At 38.5% G+C, this 24078-nt stretch overlaps 1 long non-coding RNA gene across 3 annotated transcripts in view; it reads right to left on the reverse strand.

The window, feature by feature from the left end:
- Positions 1-231: 231 nt before the first annotated feature.
- Positions 232-24078, reverse strand: part of LOC109274703 (uncharacterized) — a 152833-nt gene continuing 128986 nt past the window's right edge. For 2 of the 3 annotated variants that reach the window (XR_002083787.2, XR_002083786.2), the window contains 2 exons: positions 5474-5579; positions 232-1389 (listed from right to left, as the gene is read on the reverse strand). This is a non-coding gene — a long non-coding RNA (uncharacterized LOC109274703). Of the gene's footprint in view, positions 1390-3258; positions 3770-5473; positions 5580-24078 lie in introns of those variants that run through there. The other variant, XR_002083788.2, reaches the window with a different exon arrangement.

Here is a 24078-nt window from a genome sequence, read left to right on the forward strand (position 1 = left end):
TTAAATCACTTAAAAATGATTGGCTTTTAAAGAGTATTTAGCTACAAATCAAGCTTTTACAAACTGCAGGTTGCCACCTAATAGTGAGCCATGACTACTGATTTTTTTTATGAATTAAAATAGACTAGAATAAAATAAAAATCATTTAAATTATTCACATCGACCCACAGGTAGATAAATAAGCATTATTTGGAAAACTTCTTTTTTTTTTTTTTTTTTTTTTTTTTTTTTTTTAGTATATAGCTCTATTTGTGTATCTATGTGTATAAGTTACAATGCAAAGTAATTACCTACATATAATGGGCTGTGGTGGTGCTGTGCGTTCCCACTCAGACCCCATTGAGCAATGGTGCACCTGTCTTCCAGTTGCTTTGACTGTTGGCTGCTAATAGTTTGCAGTGATGCCCTTTGCAGGAGAACTGCCCTCTGGGGAGCCCCCTGGAAATGCCTGGAGGTTTTCCCCTCCCTCCAGGAAATGATGATGACTGACCAATATGTGAGTAGAAAAGATGAGCTCCTGACCTCAAGGGGAGCAGCTACATGGTACATTTTGTGTTTCAGAAATTTCAAGCCAGAGGAAGCCAATCTAGAGTTCACTGGAGCCTATATCCATGCCTGAGTTTTCCCCTGTCCATCTCGCTCTCTTTGTTCCCATGCAAGTTCCTTCTGAGATCAAGTCCCTCTGCCATACATCACTTGCACAAAATCCCTAGCTCAGGTTTTGTTTCTAAGGACCCAAGTTAAGACAGCTGTCATGTGAAAAATGTGAAAAACACTAATATAAGTTATTATTTTAAAATGACAATAATTTGTGTTCACAAACAGTTTATCTTTCTGCACAGTCTCTAGGAAAGGTGCAAAATGTGACACAGAAATCCTGAACAAGTGAAATGCTGAATTGTGTTTTTAACCAAGACTCAGGAAAACAGGTGTGCCAGCCATCTGCTGGTGTGTTGGGGATGCTCTACCCAAAAATGTGTCAGTCCAGACATCAATTCACATAAGACTCAAGACCTACAATGCGTTGAGGGAAGTGGGGTAGAAGCAGCCTCGTTTCCTTCTGTAAACCAAGGCAGGTAAATGTAGTTGTATGCCAAGGCTGCTTTAGAAAATGTCACCTCAGAGCCAGCTGTGCTTTTTCATTGACGAGTCCTCTCACTTCATCCCCAGACAGGAGACACTGCACGCAGTCAGCACAGATATCCGAGCTTCCAAAGTCATCGGGGCCATCCAACAGCTGCCATCCAGTACTTCCTGGGCTCCTGCGGGTGCCTGGCTCTGTTGCCCCACACTGCTCATTTTTTGACAAATGCCAAGGCTTCTGCAAGGATGCATCTCTCCTGTGGTTCCTGGAACAGTGTCCAGACTAGAGAAAATATACCACAGGCTCTGAACAAGAAGAACAAATGGAAGATTGCTGTACTAGTCAAATACAGACCGTAGGAAACATAAGCCAGAGAAACAAACACATCTTAGCTAAACAATCGGGATTTTTTTCACTGGGAGAGTTATTTATTTATGGAGAACTCACCTTCCGGAGGCATTTTGGACTGATTTTCAACAATATCACCAGACAGAAATCCACCTGGATTTACTGAAGGTTTTGTAGACAAAAGAGAAAGGGAAGAACATGGGAATGGAAGAGACTGTGGCCCAACCCAAAACAGAATTCCCAGAAACTCAAAAAGCAGCCCCCGAGGAACCAATCCGTCATTAACCTGATACCTGGTAGAGAAGAAGCACTTCTCATTCTCCTGCAGTATCCTTTGCAAATTAGAAGCCAGTTTCCAGGATTTGGTAAATAAATTCTGGCTCATCTGAAATATAATGCAGCCGTTTATGAAAAAGGAGACAGATTACATGTTTTGATGCAGAATGTTCTCCAAGATAAAATGTTTAATGAGAAGAGGAAGATGCAAAACAATGTGCACAATATTTGTGGTAAAACAATGAAGAGTCACCTTATGTACATGCTTGTTTATAAATGCGTATACGTATGTGTTGGTGTAATATAATATAATTCAATATTATATACGTAATATAATATATAGGAACATACACACAAGAATACTTGGAAGGACATCAGGCATGGGATAGAAGAGGGGAACTATTTCCACTGTTTACCCTTTTCTCCTAGAATTTTTTTCCACATATATCTACAACCTACTTAAAAAGATTTTAATTTTTTGGGCGCGTGGGTGGCTCAGTCTGTTGAGTGTCCATCTTTGGCTCAGGTCACAATCTCACGGTTTGTGAGTTCGAGCCCTGCGTCGGGCTCCGTGCTGACAGCTCAGAGCCTGGAGCCTGCTTCGGATTCTGTGTCTCCCTCTGTCTCTGCCCCTCCCCCACTCGTGCTCTGTCTCTCTCTCAAAAACAAATACACATTAATTTTTTTTTTTAATTTCTCTTCTTAATGTTAATTTGTTTTTGAGAGAGAGATAGAGACAGAGCACGAGTGGGGGAGGGGCAGAGAGAGAGGGAGACACAGAATCCGAAGCAGGCTCCAGGCTCCCAGCTGTCAGCACAGAGACTGACATGGGGCTAAGTGTGAGATCATGACCTGAGCGAAGTCAGATGCTTAACCAACCAAGTCACCCTGGCTTAAGCCCCAACTTAAAAAGATTTTAAAAGACTAATCCACAAACCAAAACAGGGATTAACATGCTAAACAATACAGTTTTTGTTACGGAAGATGGGTAGTCAAGTACTGCTATTCATATTATTCCTTGGAATTCCCACAGATGCTTGAAAACATGGTGATGATTGTAGCTTCCTGGGCTACCATGTCGTGCTCTTAAAAAGCCGTCATTGCTGCGTCCTAACACAGTGGTCCTAAAGAGGCATCTGTGTTTACTGATTTCGGATTTGAATGCTTAGGGGAAATGTACATAAGCGCAAGCGGGAGATCCCAGATTTCCCCACTCCCAAAATAGTTCCCAAGGCTGCGTTTCAGAGACTGCCTGGAACAATGGGTCAAAGTCACCGCTGACTCACATAAGCAAAAGACTAAGTACCTTTGAATATATAGGGTATTTATCTTCTTGGAAGTGGGAAGGATTCCAAGGTAGATAAAGGCTTCAGAGTCCAAACTAATTTTTTAGGCACCTGTATGAGGGAGCTGCATCCTTAATCTTTTCGAAAAATATTAGGAATGAAAACCTGAATCTCTAAAATGTTTACTTGAGAGAAAAGTGTAGCATCCGCCTAGTGATTCTCAAGGATGTAGCTGCTAAGAGCTAAAAATATCTTCCGGGGGAGGGCTGTGCAGATGGGGCTTGAGAGCAGGGGAGGGGGGCACGGAGAACCCAGAAGAGCAGCCATCTGAGCAGATTTCACACGATTAATAGGGAGATTGTTAGCTGGTGGACTTTAAAAATAGAACCTCATTTCTGGGGGGTGGGTGCCCGCTCCAAAGCCCTAGAAGGAGCCTGCTGAGAGGGATGATTAACATGAAAGATTGTGGAGCTTTAAGGAAATGTTGGCATAAAGAAATGGCAGCGATTACTGATGCTCCAGCCACCTTCTAAAAGGTTTCTGCAAATTGCTTTCCTTGGATGAAATACCAAATATCTGTTCCCAAATGTTATGAAGCAAAATAAATCACATTCCATTGACACATCCAATATGTCGTATCAGAGACCCCGAATCCAAACAAAGCAAGGCTGCCGTTACCTTGGCACGATTACATTTCTTTCTCCTGCTTTTGTATTAAAGGCTGCAAGATGAAAACTTGTTCTTTGTAAACAAAAAAAATATCTCTGCCTCCTCCCTGCAGGAAATGAGAAATCAAATCAGCCACTGACAAGTTTTTAGAGTCCCAAAGTAACTCAGAAATCATTTACTCTGAGTCCAGGCCCTTATAAATGAAGAATGTGAAGCCTAGAAAGGGTGAAGGACTTTTGCAAAATCACACTGATAAAGATCCACACAGGCAGAACTGGAATCTGGATCTTTCAGCTCTTAGCTTATCAATAAATGTCCTTTCTGCTAAATAGGGTGTATGAAAGTGTTCAAGGTGGTATTCCTTGGTTAGACCTTGCGTTTCCACTAGAATCAAAGTTTTAAGATAAAGGTGAGTTCTTAAACAACAGCCAGTGCATTAAGAAGGGGTTTTTTTTATTAAAAATAGAGCTACCCTATGACCCAGCAATTGCACTACTAGGTATTTATACAAAGGATACAAAAATGCTGATTTGAGGGGGCACATGCACCCCAATGTTTACAGCAGCGCTATCAACAATAGCCAAAGCATGGAAAGGTCCCAAATGTCCATCGACTGATGAATAGATATCCCTATCTATCTATCTATCTATCTATCTATCTATCTATCTACCTAAGCATATATAGTATATACATACAATGCAATATTACTCGGCAATCAAAAAGAATGAAATCTTGCCATTTGTAACAATGTGGATGGGACTAAAGTGTATTGTACTAAGCGAAATAAGTCAGTCAGAAAAACTCAAATATCAAATGACTTCACTCATATGTGGAATTTAAGATATAAAACAGATGAACATAGGGGAAGAGAAGCAAAAATAAGATAAAAACAGAGAGGGAGACAAACCATAAGAGACTTTTACATATAGAGAAGAAACTGAGGGTTGTTGGTGGGGTGGTGGGTGGGGGATGGGCTAAATGGAGGATGGGCATTAAGGAGAGCACTTGTTGGGATGAGCACTGGGTGTTATATGTAAGTGATGAATCACTAAATTCTATTCCTGAAGTCATTATTATACTATATATTAACTAACTTGGGTTTAAATTTTTTTAAAAAAGAAAAGAACAAAAAAAGGCATTTTTTGAGGTATGCAAAGAAAGAAATATGGTTTGATTTATTGATATACAAAATAATTCAGTGTTGAAGTTACGTGCACTATGGGAATATTTCTTGCATTTCACAAATGTAAATACCAAGGCAGTGTGCAACCAACAATGTTTATACAGGTGTAGAAGATGCTGTTGGATGACCTTCACCATCAGGTCCCCCCACATCCTAGCTCCTGTGAGTACTGGCTGCTAGGAAGTCATGGTTGTCCCCTTCTCCACAGAATTTGCCTGCTCCCCCAGAAATGCTTGAGAGAATTACCAATGACTGATTGATATGGGGGTACCAAAGGCCAGCCCCCTTGCCTCAACATTGTGATTTTATTCACACTCCAGAGCTCCCTGTGAGATCAGGCTGAGACCAGACTCCAGCTGTGACCACATTGTTGTTCAGAAATTTCCCCTGCCCCATCACATCCTGCTTTCCTCATCTCCCCACAGGATGTCCTGGGGGCCTGTCTTCAATAAATCAGGTGCTTCCAGGGAACCTGATCTGAAACACCAGGCTGAAATAATAATGGCAGAAAGCAACTGATAATATTGTATGTCTTCTTCATCCATTTACAGTTTGGTCTCCATGATAATGTATACTTGAGACAGAGAGTTCTGCATGTTTCTGCTGTAAGCAGGTACCTGTGCTCACCTTGTCTGGTAATATGGTACATTTCCCAGGTTTTCTGCTTAGTCATATGATTTTTGACTTGTCCATCCAATTAAGCTGCACCTTTTCTGTCATCTTTACATTTTTTCTGAAAACAAACAAAAAAACAGATTTAAGGGTGGTAATAATCGGATGAGCAAAGAAACAGACCCGAAGGTACAAATGTGAATTCTAAGTCCCTAACCCCTGTGATAGGAACCTGGGAGATTCTCTTGACTTCTGTCTTCTTCAAAGTTTCCTCATGCGCAGTAAGGAGCACGATACCAGGTTCTGAGACCATGATCCTCGCAATAGATTGAGGGCCCTCAGCAGTTAAACAGAGGAATGAAAAGCTCATGGATTGTCTCCGTTGAGATTCTTTGGCTGTCAGCAATAAAAAATAACTCTGCTCTGTTTAAGCAAAAGGGTTATTTACTGATAAGGTATGGGGAGTTCAAAGGCTTGGAATGACAGATGCAGAGAGAGAACAGAGTACAGAATGCTGCATGGTTGGGTTTGGATGCTGCTGCAGAATGGTTCTTCCATCTGCTATCAAGATTCAGGGTTCTGGGAGGGAGGCTGGCTGGCCAAGCTGAGGTTATAGTCCCACTGCTTGACTGTACTGGGTCAACAAGAGTAAAGATCTAAGGAAGGGGTTGCCTGATTTTGGCTGAATATTAAAATTACTGTGGGGAGCTTTATAAAAACCTGATACTCAGGCCATGCCACAGACCAATTAAATCAGAATACCTGGAAGTGGGACCAAAACATTTGATATTTTACCCTCCCCGCCCCCACCCCAAGAGATGTCATTGTATAGCTAAGCTAAATAAAAAGCTTTCAAAGAACACTCCAAGTTCTTTGTAAGAGAACATGATACAATTCTTACCATCATGGCATGACTGTACCAACTTGAAAAGGAGGCAACTTCTGAGAAGATAATTGGGTGACACTAACAAGAGGGGTTATGCATACTGAATGGCCAAAAAACCAATCAGTCAATTAATGAACAAAGCTCCATTGCACATGCAATCTAGTCAAATGTTGTTCCAACACTTAGAGTAAACTCTGGCACACAATAAGTGCTCAATAAATAGTTGCTGAAGAAATGAACAAATAACAAGAGTTTCTCAAAATGGCATGTATAACATAATCTCACAAAGAAAATTACTGATTTTTCTTATTTAATCCAAGAAAACCTTTAACACAGATTAAAAAGAATAAACATTTATCAGGAGAGAATGATACAAAGATATGGAAAAAACTGACTGATGGATCTATGATAAATTATTATGAATTGCATGCAATCTTATTAGGTTGTACACCCCTACCAGACATTAATCATCACCACTGATGAATAGATTCTGCTAATGACAATGTATTAAACTCTTTTTGTTTACATTTTCAATACAACCATCTGCTTTGATTAAATAGAAGCCATTTGTTTCATGGCTCTAAGGCCTTGGTACTCAGAGTGCTTGGAGGACTGTCAGTGTCTCTCCTACAAGTATGTTAGAAATGCAGAATTTGAAGCCCTATCCCTAACCTACTGAAACAGTATCACATTTTAGTAAGATCCAGAGGAAAATCATATGCACACTGAAGTTAAAAAGCCACTGGCCTAGCTCACACAGCCTCATTTGCCCCAAATGGCTAACGATATCTATCATTCAAACCAAGTGGGAAGAAGCTTGGGAACCTGGCATTCCTAGCATGGTGGCCTTGGGTCACTGCTCCCAGTTCCAATCCCTTTGCCTCTCCCAAGCCAAAGAGCAAATGAATGCAGTACGACTCTGGCTTTGGTTGAGGTCCTGAACACAGATAAAGGTGTGGGCCTTTTGACCTCATAAGCTGAACAAGTAGATAGAGAATCGCATCATAGCCTAGTCAAGGACCTAAAACACAGGATTCTGGGGGAAAACTCGGCATACAAAGACCTGTGCCCCTTAAGGGAATGTTGATGTCAACTCAGTGTGAATGTGCTGAGTTCCCAAAAGGTCAAGTGGGAGATGAACAAGAATTTGGATATTTCCTTCCTTCAGGTGAGAGACTATAGTGGGATGGGAGATGTGGGAGGTACCGACCTGCCTACTTCTACACTGCAGCCCATAGAGGTACAGACCCTCTTGCATCCCAACACCTATAAATGTAAAATGCTCATTAAGATTCAAGCTGAATAAAGAAAACATATCTACAGGTATATCATGAAAAAAATATTTCCTGATCTCTAAGGAAAAAGAACATGTAACACTCTTAAAGGCAGAAAAAATCCCCTATAAAAGAATGTCTTATCACCAACATTAGATAAAAGAAGATGTTGAATCAACTTATATCCAGCTTAAATATCATTGATCTCTCAGGGTGAACAAAAGCTATTTTAGGAGAGGAAAGAATTGGCAAGAATATCCCTTTGAACCCATCTGAGAAAAGCACTGAGAAAACTCTATTCCAACAACAAATGAGAAAATTCATAAGCTTATAAAGATGAAAAAGAGTAGGCAATATATATATATATATATATATTGCATATATATAACATGCATGTTACATATACATACGTGTGCACTAGGTATATCAGTCACTGCATAAAATGTGAAATAATTAGATTCTACCATGAAAAGACAGAGGCAACAAAACAAAACACAGCCAGATGTTACTTTAGAGAACACTTCAAAAAATAATTTTAACATAACATAAAGATAACTGGAATTAGCTAAGATACCAGGAAAATGGAAACAAAATGGAAGTAAAAATGGCAATATCAATATTAACTAAGTATAATTTAAGGGTAAAAGAACGAAATAGGATCAAAAGAGACAACATATAATGATAAATGGTACAACTGGAGAAGCAGCAGTCATAACTGGGATGAGCCAACACCACAGTAGCTCAATATTTAGATTTATTTTAAAAGCAAGTACTTGCTAGAAATATAATTATGGTGGAAACATCAATACACTTCTCTCAGAACTGAAAGATCTACTTCAAAAAATAAGGGATACAAATTAAATATACAACTAATACACAAGTTGATATGTAACCTTATCTTTGAACATACATTTTCAAATACTCATGGAACACTTTTTAAAATTTATTTTTAATTTTAGTTTTAGAGACAGAGAAGAGTGTGCAAGCAGGAGAGAGGGGCAGAGGGATCTGAGCCACCCAAGTGCCCCACTCATGGAATATTTTTAAAGACTGTCCATATATGTGGTCACTTACAAAAAGAAAAAAGAAAAAACAACAACACCAACAACAGAAACTTGTAAATGGAGAGAGCTTTTATAAACTATATTCTCTGATCAGAAGCTAGTAAAATTAGAAATAAATAGTAAAATGTTAACCAAAAATATCTTAATGACTTGACAATGAAGCAGCATGCTTCTGTGTAATCTTTGATCCAAAAGGAAATTAAAAAGGAAATTAAATCCTGCCTAGAAGGCAATAAAAAAGAATTCTCCATAACAAAGCCTATAGAACATATTAAAGCTATATTCAGAGGAAAATTTATAGCCTTAATTGCCTTCATTATTTTAACAAAATCTGGCAAATAAATTTTCATCTAAAAACTTAAATGTGAAAAGCCGAATTAAACAACAGTTAAGAAAAGGAAATTTAATATTTATTTATTTATATTTTGAGGGAGTGGATAGAGAGATAAGAGTGTGAGCAGGGGAGGAGCAGAGAGAGAGGGAGGCACAGAATCAGAAGCAGGCTCCAGGCTCTGAGCTGTCAGCACAGAGCCTGTTGTGGGGCTCAAATTCACAAACCTCCAGATCATGGCCTGGGGCAAAGTTGGACACTTAACCGACTAAGCCATGCAGGTGCCTCAAGAAAAGGAAATTTAAAAGTATTTTTTAAATGGAGAAAAATAGAAGAAAGGAGAAATGATTTCAAAAGCTCATTCTTTAAAACTATCAATAGAATAGATAAAATATGTTATGATTCTGATAAAGGAAAAGGGCAGAAGCCAAAAAATGTCATGAAGCCTGGGAATGAGACATAGCTACAACACAAAGAGATTAACATCATCATGAAAAAATACCATGTGCAACTCTATGGCTACAAATGAAAATGAATAATAGCAAAATATCCTTAACCCACCAACTTTTCATAATTTCTACCTTATTTCACCATCTTTCTCCTTTTTATATATTGGATTTTAATAAACAACCTTCTCTTCATGCCCAGCCCTCTACCCGTATTTTCCTTCCATCAGGAGTCATTTTAGTTCTACTGGTCGAGTGTAGGTCTGGAAGGAGACTATTCCAGCACTAATTCAATAAGGGTAGATTGTGTACTTTCATGTCTTTACCTTACTTCCAAGTTCTTGGAGAATCTCTCGCATGTACCCCATTAGCCCAAACATTGCATCTCTCTCCTTTTACTATTTCAAAGTATTTTCACATTCATTATAGTAGCAATTTAAAAAATTTAATGTTGTGAAGCAAATGTTACTGCTCCAGGCAATCATTGTATAGGAAAAATAAAACAAATTGTTTTGATAAGGTGAGAAGATGTTTTTCACTAGTTTTTAATTATCAAAGTTATTTCTCACATACATATGTGTGCATTTACGTGCATACATAATATAGCTAGTTATATTATCTCACTGGGAAGATAGACCAACCATAATTCTCAGGCTCAAGAAACATACAATAAAGTAAAAATGCTTAGAACTCAGTAAGATTCTAGAAACTGCACAACAGTTTAAATAACTGGTAGGGACATACCTGAGGGTGACACATTAGCACTGAAGTGCCCTTTTTCCCTAAACCCAGACACTCTCAATCACATACCTTTCAGTTCACTCTCAGAAAGTTAAAAATAGTCTCATTTTCCAGATAGAAAAGAAAATCCAATATAATCAATATTATATGTTCACTTTCTGTATCAGTAAGAATTTGCTGTGTAACAAACCAACCCTCAAATTAGTGGCTCATAACAACAGCTAACTGTTTACCCTATTATTCTGCGGATCAGCAATTTGAGGTGGATCTGGCTTGGTTAGGTAGTTCTGTTACTCTCCCTAGGTTCCCTCATATATCTGTAGTCATCTGATGGTCAGCTCTGCTCTCTGCCTAGGGATTTGGTGGAAGCAACTAGGCTGACTCAGCTCTGGTCAATGTGGTTTTTAATCTTCCAGCAGCCTAGCTCATTCTTACTCATGTGGCTCACAGGGCAAGTTTCCATGAGAGAGTCAAAGTATTTAAAGCCCCTGAGACATAAGCTTGGAAGTGGTGTAATGGCATTCTTGCTAGATTCTACTGGCTGAAGGAAGCAAGGAGGCTTGCCCAGAAGCAAGGGATGGGGAAATAGACTGTATTCTCAGCAGGAGACACTGTATAAGGCACACTGCAAGGATACAAAAACAAGGAGGGGAAGGATCACTGCCACTATGTACCCCATTACCTAAGTCTTGCTTCCTTCCTGTGGATACATGGCTGGCCTATAGGAGACACTCGCCTGTGTCCTGGGCTGCCTGCCCAGGCTTAGCCCAGTTCCATTCAATAGCTCTCACTTTTGCTTCTCCAGCTAAGAGTCACATCAATCCCTATGCCTCCCCACCTTTAAATTCTATGGGCCTCGGTCAGGTTCCTCAGGCTTTTCACTTAACTTCATCCCTACCTCCCCCTGGCAGTGCAGGGAGTGCTCTCCAAGCAATTCACTCCATATAAGTCCTCACTCTCAGCATTTCTCAGTCTTTCTACATCTCCTTGTGACCATTTATGAATAATGTGATAAGGGCTGAAAAATTAGTTTCATGTTTTTCTCAGTTTAGGTTCCCACAGAAGCAGTGGGCAGTGTGAGTGAAAGATGTGTATACACAGATTGGGAGAAAAGGAAGAGAGACAGTGAGGAGAACAGAGTGTGTTTCTTAATCCAGTTACCACTATGGGCAAAAAATCTGAGACTCAGTGTACAACATAGGCCTCAGAGTTACCCCACCTGGGGGTGAGGGAGCTGGGGTATATACGCACCGTCACACAATCACTCTATCGTTGATTGAAGCAGCTCTAGGTGAGCAGTGGCTAATTCCCTGGCACTTCCAACCTATGCATACGTGCAAGTAGAGTAGGGATGAGCAGCTTGATGAAACCATCAGGCAAGGAAGGCAGGCCCTGGTGCTCTGGCCTTTTACGAAGAAGTGGTAAGAGTGAGGAATGTAGTGACAGTTCCTGGCTCTCATACTTGTCCTATGTAGATGGTGTGCCAATACCATCAGGCTCCAAAACAATAGGAAACATTGAGTTTAACATTTTGTTACAGATGCAATACTCAAAATGTCATTCTCTTAGTCTAGTGCACTCTCAAAAATATGGTTTTTTTCTTCTAGCCAATATCTTATTATTTTTACTGGTTATACATATTTCAATTCCTACTTTTCTGAAAGCCTTTAATCCTAAGATTAAGATTCACCATCTCCTCGCTTTTCCTCTACCTGTATTCTGTATTGTCATCAGTTCTCTCCTGCCAATATCTTCTCTGATACATGTCCTGCATCTCCTAGAGGGTCCAGCCCACAGTAAAGTCTCAACAAGTATTTCTGGAATAAATGAATTAATAAGTTGGATTCATTATTCTTTGCAATAAGGCACCTAGGGTATTTTCCATGACAATACCAGAAACAAAATATTTTTGTAGTTCCTCTTCTAGGCTCCCTTGAGAGATACAGACTCTCATTACCTGAAAGTTTGTACTAGTTTTTGCCACTGGTTTATCATGGAAGAAATTCAACCTGACACCTCTCATTTGTCATAGTCATTCTATTTCCTGCAACTTAAAAAAATTTTTTTTTCTGAATGTCTATGCCTATCACTTCCCATTTTGTAAGCACAGCTTACCATGAATTTTATGCATTATGCTAGCAACAAAGAACTGCATTTGTCTCCCTCGCCCTCCCCCTTCCTTCTTCCTCTTTCCTTCTCTCTCTTTCCTTCTTTATTTTTCTCTCTTTCTCCCCCACCCCCAGCCCAACTATGCATACAAACATAGCAGTTAAATAATGCTGTTTCATGTTCTCTCTGCCAAGAATTTCATTCTTCTCCCATCATTGCTTCTATAGCTCAACTGTTTTTAGTAAACTTTCTATTGAGGTGAAACACCCAAACAGAAAAGTGCATAAATGCTAATACACAGCTCAGTGAATTTCCATAGATGAACATACACGTGCAATCAGAGTGCTCCTTCCTCATCCCTAGGGAGGCCAGCAGTGGAGCCTCCTTCTGTTGAGGGTGGTTCACTCTTCCAGCAGGACCCATGGAAGCCCCACCAAAGCTCTTTCTCCCCACAGTCGACATCCAGGCTGGGGATCACCAGCAGCCTCTGCCTGTGGATGGCAGGTAAGAGATAAACTTCTACTCTCCTTACCCTTGCAACCATAGTGCTATTTCTGTTTTCAGTTTTTGAGTACTACTTGCTTGCTTTCTGCCTCCTTCTGTTGTTTGATCTCCTATTGTGTGAGTTACCCTGTTCTCTTTAATTTCTTTGGGTGTCTAGATGTGTAGTGATTTATTGGAAGGGGCCTTCTGTTTCAGAGTGAGTTTCCATGAGCATTATTCACCTGTCTTTGCAAATGACATTCATTTCACCCTGTTGAAAAGTAAGTGCTATGACTTCTCTGTCTGCTTCACTATGCCCCCAGTGCCTAGAACAGAACTTGACACATTGCCTGTGCCCAAGTGCTCACTCAGTTGTTAACATGATATGAATCTCTGCCTGCTTTCCATGTGGAAACTGACTTATGCCTAATTTTTGAATGGGGGCAATTCTCTTCCAACATCTAATTTACTTAAAAACATCCAGATAGTTTTATAGGGTAGGAGTGTGCAATGAATGATTAGGTAAATACATAGCAAATTGGGCCAGCCAGTAGAGTAAAAGTCAGCATGCTGTTTTAGAATAGTTTCCTACTAATTTCCTAGTTTCTGCCCTAGAAAGCTTCTATGAGCATTAAATACCTACCCACTCCCCTCGCCACCTACATACACAAGTACACACATACCCAGTTAGCATCATGCTGTGTAGTCAACACTGATGCATAGCTGTGATGCTGTTGGCCACTTCCTCTCAAGAATCCACAGTGCCTTAGCTAGTTCTCTAGAGTAAGAATGCAGCTCAGAGCAAAGAACAATATTTTTTAAAGAACAATATTAAGATAGCATCATGTTCAAACTATCTTTCCCTTAGCCTCTGCACCCACTGCTGCATCAAGTCAAGTAGCACATTTCAGGAATCTGCCCTTTTCTCGCCTTCTGACTTCCACCATGTTCCACTTCATTATCATCCCTACAGAATCCTTCAATTTATTTTCAGAGACTTCTGCATCCTGCTTGAAATCTGAGTGCTTCTGTATTTGTGACATCTTCCCTTTAATTTGTCCAAATGTACCCATATTTAGCCAATACTCTTTATTGTCTTTTGCCATGGGCTTCTGCTATCAACATATCTGGTTGGGGTCTCTTGACTGTCTATCTTATCCTCCATCCTCATGTCAGCAGGTTTCAGGGGGAAAAAATTGAAAGAAGCCATTATTCTACCATTGGTGTTATTCTATATTTTAAAACATCTTTTTAATTACTAATATGCTCTGACACAGATGCTCTCATGTCACAAATAACTTCTTCTTTTGCTGTAAAATAGGAAAAGCAAATCAGTGAATAAAAGCATTTCACAGGCTATTTGCAAAGAAACTTTTGAAGATAACATTCTGTTATCCTCAACCATGCTCTTTGGACAACCCTTAAACCAGTGTTGTAGAAGTGGCCAAGTGGTAGCTTCTGAGCTTTGAAATTCTGTGAAGTTACTTCTTAGCTTTGATTACGACTCTTCTCTGTCCATATTTGTATCTTCCTAAGGTATAATTACTCATTGACTAACAGCAAATCAGAGATTGCTGGAAGGAGAAACTGAGTCAGTAACAAATCACAGATCCATTCTAAAGTCTAAAAGGGAAGCCATAAAATCATATTGCTGGATTTTAGAAGCGCCATTTCTGATGTCTCCTCCTGGAGTGAACTTGCCCATTGATGGCTTTGTACCCTGAGAAAAATCCTTGTCTGATGAAGACCAGATATATACTTGGCCCAGTATACCACCACATATACCAACCCCCTGCCATAGAAGTAGTCAACGATCATGGCTCCATGTAGACACACTTCCTCTGCCCTCTTTGCCTCTGCTCCCACGTCATAGCTGGATGTTCTCTGCTCTCTCCTGGACACTAGTATCTTACAAAGCAAAGGGTTCAAGTGCATGTTGTTTCTCAAACTGGGTTCCAATGGGAGGTTCAACAGCATCCAGACTCTTCATCATCAGGTCAACCAATGTAACTGTTTTGTCTGCCCTATATATGGGATTCTTTACAGAATTCTGATTTTTTAAAAGTGTTCTAAGAAGTTTAAAAACTTCTTCAACCCAAATGATGCTAATGCATCAGTCTTCCATACCACAAAACTCTTAACCAGGGAGCTGCCTTTTTATTAAGTACTCTATAATTAATAACGGTTGGGATATTCAAATAGAGCAATTTCATTTCATTTTCCTCCTTGTCCTTTCCATTACTGCCCTAATCAAACAAATAGTCTCTCCTCCACCCCCCAGGATATGGGTGCCAATGTTCTAAACCCTCTTTCAGGCATATATTGGATGAGAGAGGACTGGAAATGGGAGGGGATATTTTCTGGCTATAGTCGTCAGGGCTGGATAGAACACCCACTCACTGAGTATATTGGTCGCAGTTGGACAAAGTCACAATCAAAATTAGTTTTGTTCTGGCTTTAGCGTAAGGCTCAAAAGTAGCTATCAGTTGTCAAGGATTAGAGAATATTCAGGCTGATGGAGAAGACATCTCAGCCTGTCTCTCAAAACCCATGGCAAAGACAAGAATCCAAATACCTAAACATCCAACCTCTTACTCTCCTGCTTTAACTTACTTTGTAGGATACGTGCCATTTTTGCCACCTTCACACATACTCCACACTCACGATTATTGAACACCATAGATACTCTTCTCTAAATGCAAAGCAACATTTACAGGCTGTAGATGCAGTTGAAAAAAAAAGTGCTCCATATCCTATGACTAAATAATCATTAAATGGCCTAAAATAGTTTCATGCTGTTAAAAAAAAGAGCTGAAATCAAAAGTTTATTATTAGCCAGAATGTGATAAATCTTTTTTAAAACTGGGGATGGGGAGGTATGTGTGCATGTGTGTGTTTATCATACTATTAAACTTAATTTGGTGCTCACTGAATTGTAAAATAAATGAAGAATCACACTACACTCTTTATGTCAGCCAAATGCTGGGAGACTAAAAATCGCCCAAGATCGATTTGAACAGGTGCACATGGGGTTTTTCTGCCAAGGGGATGGATCTGCCAGCAACAAAATTCTGGTTCTTTCCCCTAGTTCTAGTGAGAGGGTCTGTGTTTGTTGGGACTTAACTTCAGCTCAAAAGTCAGTGTGGGTGTCTTGGGGGCTCATGTGGTTAGATGGCTGAGCAAAAAGCCTGACTCACATAGACACACACCCACACACATACACACATGTAGAGGCATCCAGGGATAAATCAGGTGTCACCTCACAGGACCTCAGTTCTGCTCCCATATTTTTAGCTGTAGAAGAGGAAAGTAAGAGAGAAAGGAACATGATTTCCTATAATCTGCTTTCAAATAGAGCAGCAAATTCTTAACCACAGTGGAAAGGCATCCATAAATAAAGCTTTCATGAGTGGTTTGTGGCCTCCTTAACTATATATATATAAAAATAGAATACATATTTTTGTTTATTGTAATTTTGTGTGTGTGTGTGTGTGTATATATATATATATATATATATATATAAATATTTTAAAATTCTAGCATACATATATTTTCAGCAAGAAATGGACTATCCTTCTGGATTTCAAATTCTGCCCTGTGGTGTCCAGTTATAAAGGAGAAAAATGAAGCTGCAGATCTTAGCTCAGAGCCAGCACATACTTCATTTATCCTGGGGAAACTCTAGGTTCAAGTCTTGGCTGCTTTAAAGAATTTCTCCCACCAGAGTTAAGAGGCCCCAGTAGAACTAAATTTAATAGCTCTATTAAAGGCACTGAAAGTGGTATCTGTGTTGCTTGATTTGAAGACCACATTTCCCCACATATTCGAAGCGTCATTATTTACTTCTCTGACTTAACATCTTTAAGTAGGTATTTAAAAATCCTCTTCTGAAATGTAAATGTCCATAGGAAAACATAATACATCGTGGAACAAATTAGTTGTACAGATTCACTTTCTCTGTCCCTGAGATCAAGATGTAAGAGTAGAATCAAAGGCAGAAGGTGAAGGTTTTGACAAAGAAGGTAACAAAAGATATTGGGCCACTAACAACTTTATCTCTGCTTTGGTTTTGCTTAAGCCTGGCTGAAGGCAATGTAAGCTAGCTTTTCACTTCCCAGCAACATTATCCAGGTTTTTGTTTGTTTGTTTGTTTGTTTGTTTGTTTTTATTGTTGTTGTTTATTTTTTGAGAGAGAGATAACATGTGTGAGTGAGAAAGAGGGGCAAAAGGAGAGAGAGAGAATCCCAAGCAGGGCTCCACACTCAGTACGGAGCCCAACACAGGCTCAATCCCACAGATCTGGGATCATGACCTGAGCTGAAATCAACAGTCGGACACTCAGCTGAGCCCCCCAGGTGCCCCAACATTGTCCAGTTTTAAAATTCATTTATGAGCAAGGAAGCTATGAAGATGCAAACTATCCAGCAAAGGGAATAAAAAGATAAACAGCAAAGTCTACTTTGTCGCCAATTTTGTTGAATTCACCTCCTAAAGTCTCTTTACTTCTTCCCACCTCCATCTCCACTACCCACATCTAAGCCATATTGCTGTACAGCAGCCTCCCCAAAGGCCTCTCTACATCTATTTTTATCCCAACCCCAACCCATTTTCACAATGCAGCCAGAGTGCTTTTTTTCACAAGGTCAATCCGACCAGTCAGTGCACTACTTGAACCTCTTTAGTGGTGATGCATTGTCCATAAGACACGATTTAGACTCTGAAATAGCTCACAGACCCTATGGGTTAGGGTTCCTCCAGACTCATCCAGCCTTTGCATTATGTTTCCTTGTCTCACCTGCTCGCCATGGGCTCTCCCCACTGGGGCCCTTGCCTCTTCCCTCCTTCCTTCACCTGCCCGTCCTTGAGATCCAAGACCTGTTCCCTCACTGAAGTCCTCCTGGTTTCTCTAATTAGATGAAAACCTATAAACAGTAGACCCTTTTAGCACCATATTTGTCTCCATAAAAATAACTGCTATAGTTGAAACTATCCATTGGTTTTATATGTTATCTAGTTAATGTCCACCTCCCAGTGATACTGTGAGTGGCAAATGAGCAGGAAGAAAGGTATGTTTTATTAATTCTTCGGGCACATGGCTAGCCTACATTTCCTAGCCAGTTTGGTGTGGCTCTATGAGTGAGTTCTGGCCAATGGAATGTGGGCAAAAGTAATATAGACTGTTTATAGAACAGGCCAATTTAAAATTATGTGCAATGCTCTGCACTCTTTTTCCTTAAACTGACTGAACAGAGAAAGATCTTGGAAGCCATGTTTTGAAGATGGGAGAAACTAAATCACAAATAGGAGAAAATTTACTCAACCCAGAACATGCACATTGGGCTTCTCATTGTGTTAAGCCACAAACATTTAGGAGCTTATCTGTTGTAGCAGCTAGCTATGCTATTCTATTCCCCATGCCTAGTACAGTATCTAACATATAGTAGATATTCAATAAATGAATATCAAATGAAAGTGTCATTTCTTGGTATATGGAACATCCTTTGGAATTGACAGAGAGCACCAAGTATCTGTGTTTGTGTTGGTTCATAAATTGGTCCCCATTACGTGGAGGGCAAGGAGAAACCAAACAAAAAGGCAGACCACTCCAGATTGGTAGGTGGCAGGTTTAATAAGTAAGGGAAATTACATAGGAGGCTGGTTTTAAGCAGCCATAAATTGAGATTTCCACACATCACCAGCAGAATCTTAAGAGCTTATGTACAGGACTTAACTGGATTCAGTCACATATACCACCAAGATGGTGTCAACAACACATTACTCTTTTAAGGCTGCATCCTTGAAATTACTCCTAGTGCAGGAACAGTAGGTAGAACTTACATTCCAAGGACAGGAAAAGAGGTGAGAAGCCTCTGATTACCTAGGTTCAACTCTTGGATCAACTACTGGTCATATCCTCTCACCTCCTCCAACAATTTTTATCAAGACTTTTGAGAATAATGTCATTTTTCTATATTATTAGAAGAGAAAAGGAAGATGCACAAACACCAAGTAGAAACTGAATTTGCACATAATAAAAAATAATTCATTCTTAATTGTTTAATGTATTTGTACAAGGTAATTGCATGTGCACCTAAATTTAATGACAATGAATGAGGCATTAAAACACTAGTTTTAGCCTCTAAGGTTTCCATCTGGCCCAACTGGAAACTTTTATAAAATAGCATTGCAGAATAGTAGAGGCTATAGAACTGAGCAGACCTGAGTATGACCTTGTCTATTCTAAGTATGGGCTGATATCACCCTGGGCAAGCCCTATAACTACTCCAAGCTTTAATTCATCCTCTGTTAAATGGGAATAATAATAAAAGAGTACTTGATGTACTGGAAATATAAGTATTTCCAGAGATGGAATATTTTAGCTATTCAAATTATGGTGGCAGTTAAAATGACAATGGTGGCAATAGACAGCAGTAGCATCTCTGGTAGCCACTATGGAAAAAAGTGGGCATTGATTTCTTGAGTTAGAGAACTAATGAGACAAATGGTACAAATTTGGTAGGCTTGTCCGAACTATTCATTAAAGAAGACACCAGGCTGAGGTTACCTTTTAAAAGTATTTCTCTGTGATAATAAAAAGTTATAATGCTTATTATATACTTTTTAAAAACATTCAGGTAGGGGTGCCTGGGTGGCTCAGTCACTTAAGCATCTGACTCTTGATTTCAGCTCAGGTCATGATCTCTCAGTTCATGAATTCAAGTCCCATGTCCAGCTCTATGCTGAGCATGGAGACTGCTTGGGATTCTCTCTCTCCCTCACTCTCTGTCCCTCGCCCATTCACATTCTCTCTCTCAAAATAAATAAACTTAAAATTAAATAAGTAAATAAAAATAAAAACATTCAGGTATAAAGAAAATAAAATGATCATTACCAAAATAAAATTAGCATTACTATTTTAGTGCATCTATGTCAAGATTTTGGCCCTCTACTTAGTAATACTTTAAAATATAATCATGAATGTACATGTGAAATTACAGTTCAATTCAGAAGAACCTGGGATCTGATACCAGATTGCCTGTGTTTGCATCCTGACCTCACCATCACTCTCTGTGGGCATTTACTACAATTTTAAGTATCAGTATCTTTATCTGTAAATTGTGTCAAATAACTGCATCAACTCCATAAAGTTATTATGTCAGTTAAATGATGCAATACATGTAATGTGCTTAGAATAGTTTCTGACACAACAGAAGCATTAAATAGGCTTTAGCTGTGATAATAATAATTACGATGATGATGATAATTTATACATGGATCTATTTCTCTGGAAGAAATAAATGCACAAAGGAAACAAAACTCAACACAGAAACAAAACTTCATTTTGAACAAGGGCTTTGATTTCATATTCAAGTATACAACGCTAATGGGACAATCTAAGCCTATAAAAAAATCACTTGATTGTTTCACACTTTCAATTCTGAAGTCTACTCTAGATTTTCTGTTTAACTAATTTGGTCTATATATTCCTGAGATAAGTACCACATCATTTAAAAATGTTATTTTTTTTTACTTTATTTTGACAATTGTTGTAAGTACATCTATTATTCAGCTTTTCTAAAATATTCTTGTAATTTCTATCTTTTTATTCTTGCAAGTAAATTATAGGATTTTTAATATCTTCTAATCTGATTTGGTATAATTTTCCAATACATTAACTTTTAGAATTATTTTGGAATGAACTGAAACTTTACAATAGTGAGTCTTTCCATATAGAACCTGGTGTATGTTCCATTTAATTCAATTATCTTTTGTTATGTATCTTTGGTTTTCATAATTTTCTTTTTTTTTAATTTTTTTTAATGTTTATTTATTTTTGAGACAGAGACAGAGCATGAACGGGGGAGGGTCAGAGAGAGAGGGAGAGACAGAATCTGAAACAGGCTCCAGGCTCTGAGCTGTCAGCACAGAGCCCCACGCGGGGCTCGAACTCAAGGACGGCGAGATCATGGCCTGAGCCGAAGTCGGACACCCAACTGACTGAGCCACCCAGGCACCCCCAAAATTTTCTTTTTAAAAAAAAAATAGAATCTGTATATTTCTCACTTATGTCTAGGTAGTTTCTATTTTTATTAATACTGTGAATGAGATCTTTTGTTTTTCCATTTTCTTTTCTAACAAGTTATTTTTGCTATAGAAGAAAGGTATAGACTTTGGCCAGTTGATTTTGTACCTAGGGAAATTACAGAGCTCTTTTCAATCATTTATTTATAAATGTTCTTGGATTTCTGAGATGGACAATCAAATCATCTACAAATAATAATTGGGTCTCCCCTTCACCAATGACTTATCAATGATTTGTGTTTGCTATTTTAATTACACTAAATGGAATATCTTTTTTAAAAGGTTAACTTATGGCAACAATAAAGGAAATTATATAATTTATTTCCCTAATTCTACAGGAGGTTCTCTGAGTGCACTATTAGGAGGAATGAATGCCAACAGTGATGGTTTGATAGTGACTCTTTTATTTAAAAATTTTTTTATTTGTTTATACAAATAATTTGTATTTTGTATTGTATTATTTTTTAATAATACAATTATTTTTAATAATAATAAAATAAATATAAATAAAAATAAATAAAATATAAATAAAAAATAAAAATAAAAAACATTAAAAATAAAAAATAAAATAAAATAATAAAAATAAAATATTATTTTTTAATAATACAATTAATATTGTATACAAGTAATTTGTTTATTACTTTTGAGAGAGAGAGAGAACACAAGCAGTAAAGGGGCAGAGAAAGAGGGAGACACAAAATCCATAGCAAGCTTTCAGATGTCAGCACAGAGCCCAATGAGGGCCTTGAACCCACAGACCACAAGATCATGACCTGAGCCCATGACCTGAGCCGCAGTCGGTCGCTTAGCCGACTGAGCCACCCAGACTGCCCTTGATAGTGATTTTTAAAACTCACTTTAAAGGAGTATTCTCAAAGCGCTTGGGTAGCTCAGTCGGTTAAGCATCCAACTTTGGCTCAGGTCATGATCTCACAGTTTGTGAGTTTGAGCCCCGCATGGGGCTCTGTGATGACAGTTTAGAACCTGGAGCCTGCTTTGAATTCTGTGTCTCCCTCTCTCTCTCTGCTCCTACCCCACTCATGCTCTGTCTCTCTCTCTCCTTCAAAAATAAAAAAAAAATTTAAAAAACATTAAAAAATAATGTAAAGGAGTATTCTTTTAATTCTAGCTTATAGAGTTATTTTAAAAAAAATTTTTTTTAGCATTTATTTATTTTTTGAGAGGCAGAGAGAGACAGTATGAGCAGGGAAAGGACAGAGAGAGGAAGACACAGAATCCAAAGCAGGCTACAGGCTCTGAGCTGTCAGCACAGAGACTGATGCGGGGCTTGAACTCACAAACTGAGATCATGACCTAAGCCAAAGTCAGACACTTAACTGACTGAGCCACCCAGGTTCCCCTAGAGTTATTTTTTTAATTGAGGCATATGCTGAGATTTATCAAGTGAATGTTGTTAAATATCAAAACAACCATATAATTTTGTTTTCCTTGTATTCTTGAAGTGGTATATTAACCAACTTCTTATACTGAAATATTTTCATATTCCTGAAATAAGCGCTAGTTACTTCCTGAAATAAGCCCTAGTTAGCCCTTTGTATATTCATTATGAATCAGTGATGTGCTTACTGCATAAACTGTAAGGGTCTACTGACCCCACTTTTATTCTGATAATTTCAACATTGCACACTTTATTGTTGTATTCAATCTACTCTATGCATTGATCTATTCAGGATTCAGCTCAGTATTGGTTCATTCAGTTATATCAACAAGTTCATTCAAATCCTCTGTATTCAGATTTACTTTTGCATCTAACTGATCTGAGAAAAACTGGTATATAAAATCATTCACTATATATTTGTTTTAATTTCTGTGCAGCTCTAATAGCTTTGTTTTATATTTCTTTTTTAGCTGAAGTATAGTTAACTGCCTTATATATTTCTAATCTGTAATATTGGACTGTCATATTGTTATTGGGAGCTATGTTTTTATGAATGATTATATCAGATTCCTTTGGTTTTAATGAATACTTTTCACTTTTAATTTTTTATTTGGCATTAATATTGCTTTCTTTGCTTGCTTTCTTTTTATTCATGCCTTCTTAAATATTTTCCCATATTTTTATATTGCTTTCTTTCCAAGTTGGGTTTCCTGTAAATAAGACATAGCTATAATCCTGAGCTCTTAAAGAGAAGAGTCTCTTCAGTCTAGAGTAAATAAAAACAACGAAAATGAGAAGGCTTCCTTAGAGACAAGCTACAGAATTATATTTATCAAAGATTAAATGCAGGATATCTCTTATAAACCTAAAAGTATATCAACATGAAATGGAATATTATATTATGATCATTTTTATCATAAATATTTTCTTATCTTTCCCGTCAACTGGTAACACTGAGAAGATCTGGTTAGCTATGCTTTGAATGGTCCTGGACTGGCAGGGCAGTGAATTCTCAGTTTTCCCTTCTGTCTCTTTGGCAACCCGGAGTCTGTGCTCTCACCCATCTCTAAAGAAAGCAGGGCCTCTCCTTCTCTTACTTTGGCCTAAAAGAAAATGATATTATCTGAACCAGCCAGAGTCCAAACCAGCAGAACTTCTTAGCACTGCTTTCCTTCCTCAAGAAGAGAGGATTGATATCTGAGCCTAGAAATAAAGATTGCAAGAGATGGGTATCAAATAGCCTTAAAGGCTGGTGTGTACACCCAGAATCCTACTAGACATTTGACCTTGGGTAAATTCCTTAACATCTTTATATCATCTTGTTTTCATTTATTAAACTGAGATAATAAGGTCTATTTCACAGACCTACTGGAGGCTTTATGTGTGAAAATCTATCAAAATGTAATGCCTACCACTTCATCAGCATCCCATAGAAGGTATTATTGATCTTCTTTATCTAAGCTGCTTATATGCCTTGTTCCTCTTCTAATGGTGTTCTGGTTTTGTTTGTAGAAATATCTGTTCCCATGCTTTCCTTCCTTCCCTTCTTTTATCCTTTTATTTCTTTTTTTTTTTTTAATTTTTTTAACGTTTATTTATTTTTGGGACAGAGAGAGACAGAGCATGAATGGGGGAGGGGCAGAGAGAGAGGGAGACACAGAATCGGAAGCAGGCTCCAGGCTCTGAGCCATCAGCCCAGAGCCTGACGCGGGGCTCGAACTCACGGACCGCGAGATGGTGACCTGAGCTGAAGTCGGATGCTTAACCGACTGAGCCACCCAGGTGCCCCCTTTTTTTTTTTTTTT

This window comes from Panthera pardus, unplaced genomic scaffold (assembly GCF_024362965.1).
Source record: "Panthera pardus isolate Hobbes unplaced genomic scaffold, ASM2436296v1 HiC_scaffold_25, whole genome shotgun sequence".
Taxonomy (NCBI): domain Eukaryota; kingdom Metazoa; phylum Chordata; class Mammalia; order Carnivora; family Felidae; genus Panthera; species Panthera pardus.